A 16,690-nucleotide genomic window follows, 5' to 3' on the forward strand; every position below is an offset into this window, starting at 1 on the left:
TAGTGCTCCAGAGCTGGGGAGTGCATTACATCCGCCTGCCTGATGCTCTAGAAGGTTAAGGATACTACATCCCAACTCTTAAGTTCTTAACCCAAACTTTTAAGTTCATCAAAAAAGACTTTAATGGGAGCAGAGTTAAACCAGAATTTAGCACTTTTAGAAATCCCCTTCACTACCTCTACAAACCAGAATAGATCATGTTTAACAATATAAAGTGTTATAAACAACATAGGCAAGGAAACAAAGTTGCCTACATTATTTGTAAATTAATTTGCCAGTGTTACCAACTTTCACAATTTTATTCTAAGTCTCACAATATTTGATATTTTCTTAAAAGTTGAAGCTTCAGGAGTCATGTGAGTACACAAAACACTCTTTTTTTTAAAAAAAGCAGATTTCTAGCCTCATAGTTGTGGCGAAAAAGCTTGAAACCACAAACCCTAAAAGTTGAAGAACCAGAGGGCAAATAAAAAGGACTCAAAATATATTATTTTTTAAATCCCATGATTTTTAAATCAATCTGTTAAATTGCAGGGGCTCATGATTTTTTGATCATTTGTGGAGGCAGTATTACTGTGCATGTTTAAAATCAATTCTGTTTCAGTATCGTAAAGATAACATTAATCTCTTTCTTTTCCTGGAGCACTACGTTTTACACACACTCTGCTATTTGGAAAGGCTGTGCATTGGCAGCACAGAAGGCAAGGGAGGGAAACAAACATGCACAGTGACAAGCGGGTGATACAAAGCATGTGTGCAAAATGCTGGACAGAGAGATGTAAAATAACAGTATTTAGTACTTGCGCAGTATAGTGCTTTACAGCCCTGGAATTCTACGTGCCTTACAAAGATGGGTCAGTATCATTATCCCCAGATGAAAAACCTGACAGCCCCAGAGATCAGTGGCAGAACTAAGAAGAGAACCCAGGAGTCCTGATGCCTTGGCTGGTGCTAGGGTTGCCAGGCGTCCGGTTTTCCACCAGAATGCCTCGTTGAAAAGGGCCATTGGCCGCTCCAGCTGGCACCGCCCTCCGGGCCATTAAAAGTCTGGTTGGCGGAGCAGTGGGGGCCCAGGGCTAAGGCAGGCTCCCGGCCCGCCCTGGCTCCGTGTGGGTCCCGGAAGCAGCTGCCAGGTCCCTGTGGTCCGTAGGGGCATGGGTGGCCAGGGAAGCGCCGTGCGCCGCCCCTGCCCCCCAGTGCTGGCTCCGCAGCTCCCCTTGGCCAGGAACCACAACCAATGGGGGCTGCAGGGGCAGCAGGAGCCCGCACCCCAACCTCCTGCCCCAGCCCTGAGCCCCCTCCTGCATCCCAACCCCCCCCATCCCAGCCCCCCCCCAGAGCCTGCCCCTCCAGCTGGAGCCCTCACCCCTCCCCACCCCAACCCCTTGCCCCAGCCCGGAGCCCCCTCCTGCACCCCAGGGCGAAGGGGAAGGCGCGAGGTAGGGGTGTTTGGTTTTGTGCGACTAGAAAGTTTGCAACCCTAGCTGGGGCAGGCAGGTGGCGAGGAGTTTGGGGCCCTAGTACCTCATGTTGGCCGCCCGCCTTGGCTGGCTACATCCCGCAGCCGCCCCCCAGCCCAAGAGGTAGCCGGGCAAGCTGGACGGGCAGGGACGGGAGCCCGCATGGGGACAGTGCCCGGAGCCCCCTCCCGCTCGCACCCTGGGCCCCTCCCGGGCCCCGCAGGAGTGGGGTGACAACAACTGTCCGGCTCGGCCGAAGGAAGGGCGGCCCGGCGCTGTGCAGCCAATGACCCCGCTCCCCGCGGGTCAGCGCTCAGGGACATGGGGCTGGGCCGCCCCGGGCGCGGGGGCGGGGGGGTCGCCTCCTGGCAAGGAGCGGGGGATTTGCAGACGCTCCCTAGCTGCCCGCCCTCGCGCGGGAGGGGGCTGCCGTTGCCTGGAGACGGGACTAACGAACTCCGAGAGGAGAATCCAACGCCCCCAACCGCCACGGGGGCGGCGGGAATCGTCCGCAGCCCGGGAGCGGGCGGGGTCCTGCCCTGCTCTGCCTGGCCGCGGGGGGACGCAGCACGTGAGTAGCGGGGACTGGGCGGGGCCCGGTGCCGCGGGGCGGGCGGATCCCTCAGCAGAGACCCCGGCCTCGGCCGCCGCTCAGTGGCGGCCGCGGGCCTCAAGCGGCTGCGGACGGGGCAGCACCGTGTGACCAGCCCTCTGGTCTCCGCGTGGGGGACTTGTCTGGGCTGGGGGGTGACTCCCCGTGGAGCTCCCCGAGCGTGTCCGCAGGCAGGTTCCGCTCCTGGGTTTCCCGCGCCGCGTCCCTCTCTCCTAGACAGTCTCCTCTCCTTCCCCGCCAGGCCAGCACTGCCTCCGCCTTGCACCCCCGCCCCATTGCTGTGTCCTCGCTCTGCCCCGCCTCCCTCCTGCCCCTCAGTGCTGTACCTGGCCTGTTGCTTCTACCCCCTAGCTCTGCATGCAACCCCCCTTCCCTTCCCCTAGCCAGGCTCTGCTGCTCCTCCCCTCCCCCAGCGCTGCACCCACCCACTGCTTCTTCTGCCAGGCTTGTACTCCCCATCCTCCCCCTCTGCTGGATAACCTCTGCTCCCATCCCCCAGCACTGCTCCTGCCCTACTGCTTCTACCCTGCTTTGTCACACCTGAACCCCTCCTTTGAATCAGGCTCTGCACCCACCCCACTGCTCTGTCCCAGCTCTGCAGCCCTTCATTCCCCTGGGCTGGAGGTCCTGTCCAGGCCTATGATTCTATGATCCCCATTTCTGGTCAGGAAAAAATGAGTGTAGAGACTATAGTTAGGTTTGAAGTAAAGTGTCTCTCTCACCTTGTACACAGAGGGGGCTTTCAAAGTGGAGTTAAGTGGGAGAGGAAGAACAGGGCATGACTGGCAGCAATGGCAGACCACTGCTTGGGGATGGACTTTGATCTCAGTCTCTCATCACAGACCTGGGTAGGCAGTTCTGAAACAAGCCCCCAAGAAAAGAGTCAGAGTGTGAATGTCTCCCCTTGAAGGAATTGGAAGTCCCAGGGCTCCTGTTGCCTGGGGGTCCTGTAGTAGACTGTGTAACATTTTTCTTGGTTTGGGTGGGACAGAGCACTTCCCTCCCTTATTCTGGTATCTGGATTCATCTGCCTTAAGTAGTTGCTGGAGTTTGGGGTCTTTCATAGTAGATAAAATTTTGTAAAAGTATATTTTTGACAATCCTAAACCCAAACATTTAACTTCCCTTTGTACTTAATATCCAATTTTACTAGTATTCAAAGTGACTTAAATGTCATAGTAAATTATTTTTATTGACTTTTATAGTTTGCCTATCATGAAGGGCTTAGGGGTAGGAATAGAAAATAGAAACAGTTTTTTTCATTGGAAAAAAAGCATACGCACCAAGTTAGGGTATTGCATAATTTTACATAACATTTCTAGATTTCTAGACCTTCTGCCTTAACAGTATAAGCAAGAAACAATATTGAATATTGATAACATTATGCCTCTTTTAAGCTCACCATTCTTTACTTCCTAAGGGCTTGTCTACACAAAATGTTACTTCCAAAGTGGCTTGTCTACCACTTTAACTATATTGATATAATTAAAGCATTATTATTATACTGGTAGTTATACCAGTATATGAAGGTGCTTTTTACTGTAATAGCTATTGACTCACAGGAGGGAGATTGAGTATTATACCAGGATAACTATATTGTTTAAAAAAAAATAATCAAACCCCTAACCAACATAGTTGTACCAGTACGAAAATGGTGTGTACAGCAGGCCTAAGTATTGAACTCTTTTTATTATGTGTCTGAATTGTGTTGTCTTTGATTTAGTATATAGGCTCCTTTTGGCATTGACTTTTTTTGTATAGTACCAAGAATCCATTCGTGCTCAGTATAAGTACAGGTTTCAGAGTAACAGCCATGTTAGTCTGTATTCGCAAAAAGAAAAGGAGTACTGGTGGCACCTTAGAGACTAACCAATTTATTTGAGCATAAGCTTTCATGAGCTACAGCTCACTTCATCGGATGCATACTGTGGAAAATACAATCTTCAGTATTTTCCACAGTATGCATCCGATGAAGTGAGCTGTAGCTCACGAAAGCTTATGCTCAAATAAATTGGTTAGTCTCTAAGGTGCCACAAGTACTCCTTTTCTTTTTGCAGTATAAGTACAGTTATGTAGAACCCTGTAAACCTAACAATTTAAAAACAATCCCCTTTTCCTGCACTCACAATGGTATGTTTTAAATTAATCAAGTAAAACTTTGGGATGTTTTCAAACTATCCAAAGTGCTTTTATTTGAATACAATTGAAAATAGTTATTTAATTTGAATTATTGAGCTGTGGAGCACAAACTGAGAAAAATTTAAATGTTGGTTTTATTCTTGCTGCATTTTTATGCTGTAACTAGGTGTGTGGGTGTGCATTCTTGCCTATGTTGTTTTTTCTTCTTTTATGTGGGAAAGAGAAGGAAGTGTTAGCTTGTTGCCTTCAGCTGCTCCAGTCATTATTGAGATACTGATGATTTCCTCTACTATTTTCTCTGTTTTAATCCTTCCCCCAAGCCCTCCTTCAAGGCCCCTTTCAAATAGCAAGCCTCTGAGTGCAACCCAAACACTTTTTAATATATTTAACACCATTTTAAATGCTAGATATAAAGCGGGGTTTGGGGTGGAGGCTGATAGCTTGTGACCCCCCCCCCCATGTAATAACCTCGCGACCCTCTGAGGGGTCCCGACCCCCAGTTTGAGAACCCCCGCTGAAAGGTAATGCAGTGTAGTTGCCTTGAATGGTCCCTTAAAATATGTGCTAACTACTTATGAGAAACAATCTGTTCCACTCTGCATTTAGCTGTGAGGCTTGGAGTACCTTTCCTAGACCTTGCATGGTGACAGGTTTCAATGTGTTAGTCTGGGTATCAGCAAAAAAAACGAGGAGACCTTGTGGCACCTTAGAGACTAACCAATTTATTTGGGCATAAGCTTTCGTGGGCTAGAACCCACTTCATCAGATGTATGAAGTAAAAGATACAGGAGCAGGTATAAATACATGAAAGGATGTGGTTTGCTTTACCAAGTGTTAGGTCAGTCTAATAAGATAAATCAATTAACAGCAGGATACCAAGGGAAGAGAAATAACTTTTGAAGCGGTTTCCCCAATACTAATTTCTCCCTACTGTTACACACACCTTCTTGTCAACTGTCTGTAATGTGCCACTCTCTTACCACTTCAAAAGTTATTTCTCCTCCCTTGGTATCCTGCTGTTAGTTGATTTATATCGTTAGACTGCTTAACACTTGGTAAAGCAACCCACATCCTTTCATGTATTTATACCTGCTCCTGTATCTTTTACTTCATACATCTGATGAAGTGGGATCTAGCCCATGAAAGCTTATGCCCAAATAAATTGGGTAGTTTCTAAGGTACCCCAAGGACTTCTTGTTTTTTTTCCCCCTAGACCTGAAGAAGAGCCCTGTGTGGCTTGAAAGCTTGTCTCTCTTGCAACAGAAGTTGGTTCAATAAAAAATATCTCATTCACCTTGCTCCCCTATCCTCTAAGACAGGGGTGGGCAAACTTTTTGGCCCGAGGGCCACATCTCGGTGGGAAAGTTGCATGCAGGGCCATGAATGTAGGGCTGGGGCAGGGGTCTGGGAGGGGGAGTGGGGTGCAGGAGGGGGCTCAGGGCAGGGGGTTCAGGTGCAGGAGGGGGTGTGGAGTGTGGGAGGGGCCTCAGGGCAGGGGGTTGGGGTGTGGGGAGCAGGAGGGGTTCGGGGTGCAGGCTCTGGCCTGGCGCTGCTTACCTTGAGCGGCTCCAGGGTGGCAGCGGGGCTAAGGCAGGCTCTCTGGCTGCCCTGGCCCTGCATCGCTCCTGGAAGTGGCTGGCACCACATCCGGGGCGGCAGAGGGCTCCGTACTTGCCTCTGGGTACCTCCCCTGAAGCTCCCATTGGCCATGGTTCCCTGTTCCGGCCTGTGGGCTGTAGTTTGCCCACCCCTGCTCTAAGAATATAATTTAATGGCAGTCAAATAATACTGTGCTCCTACATTAGTTGTACTGAACAGTGTGAGTTATTCTCTACCCTACTCTGGATCATGAAGCAAAAGCCAGTCTCATAATTTAGTTTTTTTTTTTAAATTTGATTCTTCTATTAATTATTTTCTAATGTAACAATTTCACAGAGCATCAGGAAATAATTAGCTTCCAAGATCTGAACACTGCTACAAAATATTCATGTTCAGCTGGAGTCAGAAATATGTTTATAGTTATCCAACACAGATGTGGTCTTTGGCAACGGATATTCAATTAAAGTATAACACACAGAGATGCAACTTCATACTGTTTAGTAGTGTGATCTTTTCCTTTTTTGTTTTTAAAATAACTTGTGTTCCTGCCAAACTTTTATCTCATTTAATTTTTGTAATTTTTGCAGCTAAACTCAATTTAAGTAACTATAACACATGTAAAAATAAGATATGGTTCTCTAACAAGTTGTGCCTATTCTTTCAAACCATATAGAAGTTTTAAAATACAAAATAAAATTAAAATGGGAAATTAAAGTAGAGATGGCTCTGTATTATTCATTTGTTTATTTAAAACAGTACTGTACATATTCTGCAATGATCATGCTTCATTCAGAACTAGAAAACAATACTGGTATCTTCATAAAAGGGAAACATGGACTTATAATATTCTTGAAAAGAGCTAGTTTTGTCTTAACAACAAACATATTTTTTTAGACCTAAATCCTGCAAAGATTTGTGCAGGTGCTTAACTTAAAGTTCAATGGGATGACTTATTTATTAAATGGGACTACTCCTATATTTAAAGTTAAGCAAGTTACTAAGTGCTTGCAAGATCAGTGTCTCAAAGTGAAATCTTGCTTTATAGAATAAATAGGTCTGTAAATATTGTCCTTCATGCACTTTTTGAGGGACAATCATATTCGGAGGATTTTAGCCTTTCAGCATACCACAACAAGGCCAGTTGTGGCTAGGAACTACTTTTAGCCAAGTATAACACCACACATACTCTTTAAATAACACCTAAAGCACCAGGTGAAAACATTGACGTTTAATATGAAAAAATTAGAAGATTAAAATTAACCCTTAGTTGTTTTCAGTCTTGTGGTACACAGTTTATTGCTGATTTATTGGGTTTTCTGGGGTGATGTTGATTGACCTAGAGTAGGGGTGGGCAAACTTTTTGGCCTGAGGGCTGTGTTGGGTTTCTGAAATTGTATGGAAGGCCGGTTAGGGGAGGCTGTGTCTCCCCAAACAGCCAGGCGTGGCGTGGCGTGGCCCCTGGCCCCATCCGAGCCCCCCCCCCCCCACTTCTCTCCCCCTGATGTCCCCCCTCCCCCCCGGGACTCCTGCCCCATCTAAAGTCCCCTGACAGCTCCCCGGACCTCCTGCCCCTGACTGCCCCCTGCTACCCCATCCAACCCCTCCTCCTTCCTGACTGCACCCCCCCGGGACCTCTGCCCCCATTCAACCCCCCTGTTCCCTGCCCGCTCACCACCCCGACCCCTATCCACACCCTTGCCCCCGACCACCACCCCGAACTTCCCTGCCCTCTATCCGACCCCTCCTGCTCCCTGCCCCCTTACCGCGCTGCCTGGAGCACCGGTGGCTGGCAGTGTTACAGCTGTACCGCCCAGAGCACCAGGACAGGTAGCCGTGCTGCCCGGCTGGAGCCAGCCATGCAGCACAGAGCACCGGGTCAGGCCGCGGCTCAGCAGCTGCGCTGCCATCCAGAGCATTGTGCCTGGCGGCGCGCTGAGCTGAGGCTCTGGTGGAGGGGGAACAGCAGGGGAGGGGCCGGAGGCTAGCCTCCCAGGCCAGAAGCTCAGGGGCTGGGCAGGAGGGTCCCGCAGGCCGTAGTTTGCCCACCTCTGATCTAGAGTGATAAAATGTAAAGTATATGTATTTTGTAAGTCACACTGAATGAAATCCTGGCTCCATTGTAGTCAGTGGGAGTTTGGCTATTGACTTCAGTGGAGTCAGGATATCACTAGGGCCCTATCAAATTCCAGGTCCATTCTCGTCAATTTCATGGCCAGAGGATTTTAAAATTGGTCAAATTTCATGCTTTCAGATGTTTACATCTGAAATTTCATGGTGATGTAACCCTGGGGGTCCTGACCCAAAATGGGATTGTTGGGGGAGCGGATCCCAAGATTGCGACCCTCACTTTTGTGCTGCCTAGGCAGCAGCCTCTGAGCTTCCTGTAGTTAGAGGAGGTTCCGGGAGGTGAAGGTGGGTAGGCTCTGCCCCTTGTAGGGATTTCCCCACCCCCCAGTTTTGTGAACTAGTTACATGCAATGTTGCCAATTTAGTGATTGTTTGGAAATTTGAATTGTAATTGAAACATTAATACACACTTTAAAAGCATATACAGTGTATGATAAAATGTGTATCTGAAAAAGTATACTAGATTTGAAAGGTATGAACATAGACTAGCTTCCTTATACAGCTATTGTTTTTTTATGACAATGTCAGTGCATTCATTTTGGTGATGTTGGCCAACCTAATCATTTCAAATTATGATTTGTAAGCAAAGTCTAAATGAGCTCTCCCTGACAGCTAGTGATGAGCTAGGGGCTGGGGGGAAAAGGCTTCAGGACCAGATTGTATTAACATTCACACCTAATCTACCTAGGTATTCAGCAAATAGAGCTGTGTTGCCCAAGTGATAGATTTTGGCTGGGGTTGGGTTACAAATCACTTGAATGCGGGCGAGGGGGGTAATGAAATGTTATTGTTCTTATTGTATGAGTAAAGGGCAGTAGAACTGTACTTAGTCTGTGTTGATTGAGGGCATCAAGAGAGAGGGTGGGGACAGGTGTTTTGCTTGATGGTCTGCCTGAGTCACAAGTGCTATTTGACCTGCCCCTCTCCACTGTTTAAAGACAGAGCTGATTAGGCTCCATAGATAGTCTTTGTTTTGTTAAGTGACCACTACAGCTGAAATCACTGATGATCAGGTCTAAGTGCTTAGATCTGCTGTGGGACAGTGTTTCTGTGGAAGAGGTGGCCTAGCCTGCACTAGCAGTGAGGTTCCCCCACTGAGAGCTCAGCTGAAATCACTGAGAGCTGGGTGGAACCTCAAGAGACCAACTCACAGAGGTCACAGTGGCAGGTGGCAGCAGAAGGTGATGGCACAGGGCCATTGGCAACAGAGCGATGGAGTGAACGGTGGCACAATGAACAACAGTGGCCAGAGCGAACAGTGAGCAGCTGGAGGAACAAGCAAGGTGCCTTGTTGCACCCCACCTGGGAGGTGACCTCACGTGAAAGCACCTCTGAACTCTGACTCTCCACTGACCAGGAAAACACTGGTGAGTGGGGTGAGGTGGAGGAAAAAGTGGGGGGCACGTTAAATAAACGTTTGTTTGTTTGGACTATATTTTAGTGACTGTGCTCCAGAATGCTAGATTTGTGACTGGGAATGGAAATTCTATATAAATATGTTTCCTAGTAGGCTAAGATTTTTAAAATGCTTTATTTGCCAAGGTTGTCATCTCACATTGTTGCTATCTTGAGAGGTCGTTATGTTGGGGAGTTTCTGTACTAAACATTTTTATTATTGTAATTAATTTTTACATAAGAATGACCATACTGGATCTGACCAATGGTCCATATAGCCCAGTATCCTGTCTTCCGACAGTGGTGAAGGCCAGGTGCTTCAGAGGGAATGAACAGAACAGGTAATTATCTAGTGATCTATCCCCTGTTGCCCATTCCCAGCTTCTAGCAAACAGGCTAGAGACACTCAGAGCATGGTGTCTCCTCCCCGTCCTGGCTAATAGCCACTGATGGACCTGTTCTTCAGGAATTTACCTTTTTTTTTTTTTTTTTTTTAATTCTGTTATAGTTTTGGTCTTCACAGCATCCCCTTGCAAAAAGTTCCACAGGTTGACTTTATGTTGTGTGAAGAAGTACTTTTTGTTTTTTTAAAGCTGTTGCCTATTAATTTCATTGGGTGACTGCTAGTTCTTGTGTTTATGAAGGATTACATAACATTTCCTTATTCACTTTCTTCACACCAATCAAGATTTTATAGACCTTTATTATATCCTCCCTTAGTCGTCTCTTTACTAAGATGAAAATTCCCAGTCATTTTAATCTCTCCTCCTGTTTCATACCCCTAATAATTTTAGTTGCCCATCTCTGTACCTTTTCCAATTCCAGTATATCTTTTTTGGGATGGGGTGACCAGATCTGCACACAGTATTCAAGGTGTGCACATACCATGGATTTATATAGAGGCAATATGATATTTTCTATCTTATTATCTATCCCTTTCTTAATGATTTCCAACATTCTGTTTGCTTTTTTGACTGCCGCTGCACATTGAGTGGATATTTTCAGAGAACCATCCACAATGACTCCAACATCTTTCTTGAATGTTCACAGCTAATTTAGACCCCATCATTTTATATGTATAGTTGAGATTGTTTTCCAATGTGCATTACTTTGCATTTATCAACATTGAATTTCATCCGCAATTTTGTTGCCCAGTCACACAGTTTTGTGAAATGCCTTTGTAACTCTTTGCAGTCTGCTTTGGACTTAACTATCTTTAATAGTTTTGTATTATCTGCAAATTTTACTACCTCACTGTTTACCCATTTTTCCAGATCATTTATGAATATGTTGAACAGTAATGGTCCCAGTACCAACCTCTCACGGGTACCACTATTTATCTCTCTCCATTCTGAAAACTGATAATTTATTCCTACCCTTTGTTTCCCATCTTTTAACCAGTTACTGATCCATGAGAGGACTTCCCTCTCATCCCATGGTGGCTTACTTTTCAAAAGTCAATTTAAATTAAATAATTTAAAAAAAAATTGTATTTGTTTTAGAAGTCTAGTACTGTTATGTGTTTTGGTGTAATTTGCATTATCCATATGTTAAATTTGCATTATCCTAACAAAACATTTAATTTATTCATATCTCTTTTATATGTTGCAGATCAAAGTGAAAATGAAAAGCCAAAAAACCAATGCAACAATTTTTCCACTCAAAGGCCTCAAAAACCAACCAAGGTGACGAACGCATCAAGAACCGAGAATATATCAACATGTCATTTGAAGGTTCAAGTGGTGTATTGACATCCGACCAGCCCGACGCACAAATACAGCTACCTACTGAAGAAACAGTGTCTCCAAAACCTAAAGGCAGTTCCCGATGTTTGTCGGTCAGAGTTACAAAAGATGGCTACTGGTGTACATCTTGCAAAAAAGCTGACAAAGAAGGAAAGCTTTCCAATGCTATAATTGGTAAAAGTGGAGGAGCTTGGTTTGTCAGACTGATCAGCAAAGCCAATGCTGACAAACTACGTGAAAAGGCTGCAAAACACGATGCCTCTGGAGTGCATCAACATGCAGAAAGCCTTATAAGCCCACTTTCAAAAGCCAGTTTTAGAAGTACTTAATGAGGCTGTTAAGAAAGCTGGAAACACAACATAGTTCTTGCAAACAAACATGGCTGTGGCATCATACTTTCTGTTTAAGCAAGAGGTACCACACACTACAAACTGGAGGCCAATGTTAAGTGCATTGTCATTTGTTCATCCTGAAGTTGAACACTGGTTCCGAACAAGACCAGCAAATGCTCACTATCTTTCTGCAAGAAACTCAGCTGACTGGCTAGAAGCATGTGGTGCAACAGTGAAAGACTCACCAGTTGAAAAAGTGAAGAACTCTCTCACCACATTCAAAAAATTTGCATACATGGCTGATGAATGCACCGATTCAAATGGGTATTAAGTCATTGTGTACATTATCTTGATGTCAGTGGTAGGGCAGTAGATGCATTTCTAGATGTCCAAGTTATAGAAGACACAAGCTGCATCTGTGACAACCCACACCTTCGAAGAGTTAAATGCTTGTCAATTGGACTCCAAACAGATGGCTGCTTGTGCATTTGATGGAGCTGCAAACTTTTCTGTAAGACATGGTGGAGTACAAGCTTTGCTCAGAGAAAAGTGTAACCCTAATCTCTCCTATACACGCTGCAGAGGCCATCTACTCCAACTAGCGCTAGTACAAGACGCAGAGTCTTCAAAAGACATTAAAAAAGTTATACATTTAATGTCTTCATTATATTCTTTTTTCAGCAAGAGTAAAAAAAAAAAAAAACCCTGAATATCTTGGAAAATATAGAAGATACACTGGGACTGAAGTTCAAATTAGTCCAACCTGTGAAAACCCGCTGGCTTTCTCATGAGTGATCCTTGGCTGTTGCCTTAAAATTACGCCAGCCATTCTTACTGGCTTTGGAAAGTATCTACTAAGATGGGATGTATCTAAGTAGTGAGGCTGGTGGATTATTTTTGCTACTACATTCAGAAAAGACTATTGCCATTCTCTCTTTTGTAAGACTATTGTTGAAACCACTTGGGTCATTAAACAATGCCATTCAGGCATCTGCTACAGCAGTAGAACTTTTGTCCAGCAATAGAAGTTACATTTGGATCAATCAGAGTACTGGAAGAAGCAAAGTTTTCATTCCGGAAGTTGACTAATGAAGGCATTTATATTGAATCCTGAAGTGAAGAGGACAAAAAGTTTTAAGACAACTGGAAAAAGTACACAGACTTGATTCTTAAAAATCTACAACAGCGACTTCTTGATTCTGCACAATCTCTACGTAGCTTTTACAGATCCCTGTCCTATAAAACACTGATTGCTGGTAGTGCCTCACTCCACTCAACTATGGGGCTGCCATGTGCTCAGGACAGAATAGAGAATTTGAATACAGAGTGGAATATCATATGGCGAATGAATGAAGATTTGACTTCAGCTTCTTTTTTATCACCACTAGTGGCTCGACCTGATCCTTGTGCTATGTTTCCTGGGATGAAAGAAGTAGGAATTCATCTCTTGTTACTCCCAGTCACAACAGCTACAGCTGACTGTTCTTTTTCATCATTGAATAGAATTTTGTGTTCTGAAAGAAGTCGCCTTCTGCCTCATCATGTGAATGAACTAATGAGCATATCAATTGAAGGAATGGAAGTACTGGACAAACGAGAAGCCATCAAAGATGAACGCATTGCATTCAAGAAGTTCATTAACAGAGCTGTGCAAAATTTTAACAAGAAACCAAGAAGGATGTAGATGTAGTGCTTCATAGAAGCCTTGAGTAGCCAACTTCAATTTGTGTGGTGATTTTAAAACATGAGTTAAATTTAATAAAATGGTCATGAAACATTTTTCAGTTTTTACTATGGTGCCATATAGCCCACTGTCAAGGTTCCTCCCCCACTCTGAACTCTAGGGTACAGATGTGGGGACCTGCATGAAAAACCTCCTAAGCTTATCTTTACCAGTTTAGGTCAAAACTTCCCCAAGGTACAAAATATTCCACCCTTTGTCCTTGGATTGGCCGCTACCACCACCAAACAAATACTGGTTACTGGGGAAGAGCTGTTTGGACACGTCTTTCCCCCCGAAATACTTCCCAAAACCTTGCACCCCACTTTCTGGACAAGGTTTGGTAAAAAGCCTCACCAGTTTGCCTAGGTGACTACAGACCCAGACCCTTGGATCCTAAGAACAATGAACAATCCTCCCAACACTTGCACCCCCCCCTTTCCTGGGAAATGTTGGATAAAAAGCCTCACCAATTTGCATAGGTGACCACAGACCCAAACCCTTGGATCTGAGAACAATGAAAAAGCATTCAGTTTTCTTACAAGAAGACTTTTAATAAAAATAGAAGTAAATAGAAATAAGAAATCCCCCCTGTAAAATCAGGATGGTAGATACCTTACAGGGTAATTAGATTCAAAACATAGAGAACCCCTCTAGGCAAAACCTTAAGTTACCAAAAAAGATACACAGACAGAAATAGTTATTCTATTCAGCACAATTCTTTTCTCAGCCATTTAAAGAAATCATAATCTAACACGTACCTAGCTAGATTACTTACTAAAAGTTCTAAGACTCCATTCCTGGTCTATCCCCGGCAAAGACAGAATATAGACAGACACACACACCCTTTGTTTCTCTCCCTCCTCCCAGCTTTTGCAAGTATCTTGTCTCCTCATTGGTCATTTTGGTCAGGTGCCAGTGAGGTTACCTTTAGCTTCTTAACCCTTTACAGGTGAGAGGAGATTTCCTCTGGCCAGGAGGGATTTTAAAGGGGTTTACCCTTCCCTTTATATTTATGACACCCACCTTCACCCTCATGGTCTCACCCCTCATCAGCCCTGACTCCCCCCCCCGTAAATGCGAAACCCCCCGCCCCCCCCATTTCAATTCCTGAGGAAAACAGTGCCCCCATGCTGCTAGGAGCGCCCCAGCCGGGGACTCCTAGCTGCTAGTCCAGGCCAGTGACAGATTAAGGCAGGGGCCCCCCACCCCCTGGCCAATCTGGGGGCTGCCTGGAAAAATGGGTGCCCCAGCCCCAGAAGAAGCCCCAGGGTGGAAGTCCCAACTAGGTCACCCTGAGCCTCAGCAGGAGCCGTTGGGGAAGAAGCCCTGGGCACCCTGAGCCTCAGGTGCAGCCGTGGGGCTGAAGCCTTGAGCCCGGGCAGCCTTGAGCCAGGACTGCCCTGATGAAGTGTGAGAAACTGCTACCCATAGGAATTTGCTACCTGTAGCAATTAGTCGAATGTAAGTGATTGTAAGAAACTGCTATCTGATGTAGCAAATTCCTACTACAGATATAGCAGTTTCAGTTTCTCACACTACACCAGCTGGAGCAGAAGTGCCTGGCCAGAGTCACTGGGGGAGGAAGTCCAGAGCTAAGGTAAGGGTGGGGTGGGGGGAGCAGAAGTCCTGTGCCCAGGCTGGAGCTGCTGGGTGTGCCCCGAGCTCTAGCTGGAGCAACAGGGAGAAGAAGCCCAGAGCCTGGGTTGCCCTGGCAGGAGCTGCTGGGGGAGGAAGCCATGAGTTCGGCACCCAGAGCTGTGGCAGGAAATGCGGGGGAGGGCACAGAAGCCTGGAGCCCAGCTCCCGGACACCTGCAGTGCAGAAGTAAGTGTGTACCACCAAGTTCTGGAGGTGGGTCTGATCTCCCCACCAAGAGTAGCCATGCAGGGGAAGGACAACTCCTGTCCGTCCCCAGCGTGGCTGGACTAGCAGCTTGGAGCCCCAGGCTCCCAGCAGCAGGGAAGATCAGATTTCACAGGGAAGGGCTGATTTGCGGGCAGCAGGGGATTCCTGGAGCTGCAGCTGCCCCGCTTGAAGTAGTGTGGGGATCTGCAGATCTTCATTTTGTCAGGGATATTTTTAGTAAAAGTTAGGGACAGGTCATGGCTTCTGTGAATTTTTCTGATTTGCACTTGACCTGTCCATGACTTTTACTAAAAATATCCCTGGCAAAATCTTAGCCTTACTTATGGTTAGGGTGACCGGATGTCCCGTTTTTATAGGGACAGTCCTGTTTTTTGGGACTTTTTCTTATATAGGCGCGTATTACCCCTCACCCCCTGTCCCATTTTTTCACAGTTGCTATCTCATCACCCTACTCATGGTTAAATGTGACAAAACAGTGTCAGTAGAACTGGGTAATGCACCAGAACCGTAATTCTCTATAGGGATGCCAGCCTGCTACTACCCTATTCCCAAAACCATTAGGAAATTGTTATACTTGCTTAGATGGTGAGAAGTTGAGCACTATGTATTTTCATGTAATCAACATTGATAGAACCACCAAAGGTATAGAACGCTATTCATTGAGTTGGGGTCCTTTTTATACAGGACCAAAGTTGCTTTAATGTTTAGACATAGCAGTGAATTGCTTTTTTGTTTTGTTTTGCTATCATTGCCATTGTTGTTGTAACAAACTTGTAATTGATCGGAGTTCATGCCAAAAGGCCACTAGGATCTCTGCAGCAACAAAAATGACATAAAAATGTTTAGCAAATAAAGCAGTATAGTTGAATGAAGTCCAGCGTTGGACCACAACTATAAAAATCTCAATATTCTGCCATTCATTTAATATTGGGTTTTTGGAGAAGATTTATGGCATGTTCCAGGAAATAAATGTTGAGGGTGGAAAAGAGCTTTCGTGTAGCCTATTCACTGGCTGGTTGAGTTGAGTTAATTTGTTCCCTCTGGATGCTTGTTTTTTATGCTGCTGGGTAAATTATGCTGTTGTAAGATTAGGTGAATGTCAGGAGCTCTTGTCGTCTTTTTCACTATTACTTAAATCTAAATAAACAAATTATCCAGCATCCAAAATAAACCTCATCCAAATGCAAATAGGCCTCGCTCTCATAATTTATTATGTTGAAATTGTAATATTATCAGACTTTGGCTTGCTTACAATAAACAAATAGAAAATAATTGAATGGGGAATGTTACAAGAATTATACAATAATATAAAAAAATACATCAATGAATGATAACAGAAGTGTATCATCTGCCAGGTATATAAACTATTGCAATGTGTTTTTTCTTTGTGTTTCACCATTATTTCTTTAAAAAAAAATTGAGTTCAAAAGTGGTCTTCAGTTTTAATGCTCAGAGTAAGAGATGTGATTTGTACGAACATATGGAGCAATTATACTGAAACTAAGTTTCCTCAATTCTGTTGTTACCATGGTAACCAGTATTCACTGTATTTCGTTTAAACATATAAAACAGAATGGAAAGAGTCAGTTTAAGATTTGCTGTTCTACTCAGTAGAAATGTTACATTACATGATATGTAGTGGTGCTGTAGCTATGTTGATTGCAGGATGTTAGAGAGACAAGCGTGTATCT

The 16,690-nt window shown here is 45.1% G+C and overlaps 1 protein-coding gene across 1 annotated transcript in view; it reads left to right on the top strand.

Moving 5' to 3' along the window:
• The first annotated feature begins 1,897 nt into the window (after positions 1-1,897).
• The window catches only part of CCDC178 (coiled-coil domain containing 178), a 352,723-nt gene continuing 337,930 nt past the window's right edge, over positions 1,898-16,690 (top strand). Inside the window, exon 1 of the mRNA XM_074944428.1 lies at positions 1,898-2,031. The gene's annotated coding sequence lies outside the window, so the exon portion shown is untranslated. The remainder of the gene's footprint in view (positions 2,032-16,690) is intronic.

The sequence above is a fragment of the Natator depressus genome, chromosome 2, assembly GCF_965152275.1.
Source record: "Natator depressus isolate rNatDep1 chromosome 2, rNatDep2.hap1, whole genome shotgun sequence".
Lineage (NCBI taxonomy): Eukaryota > Metazoa > Chordata > Testudines > Cheloniidae > Natator > Natator depressus.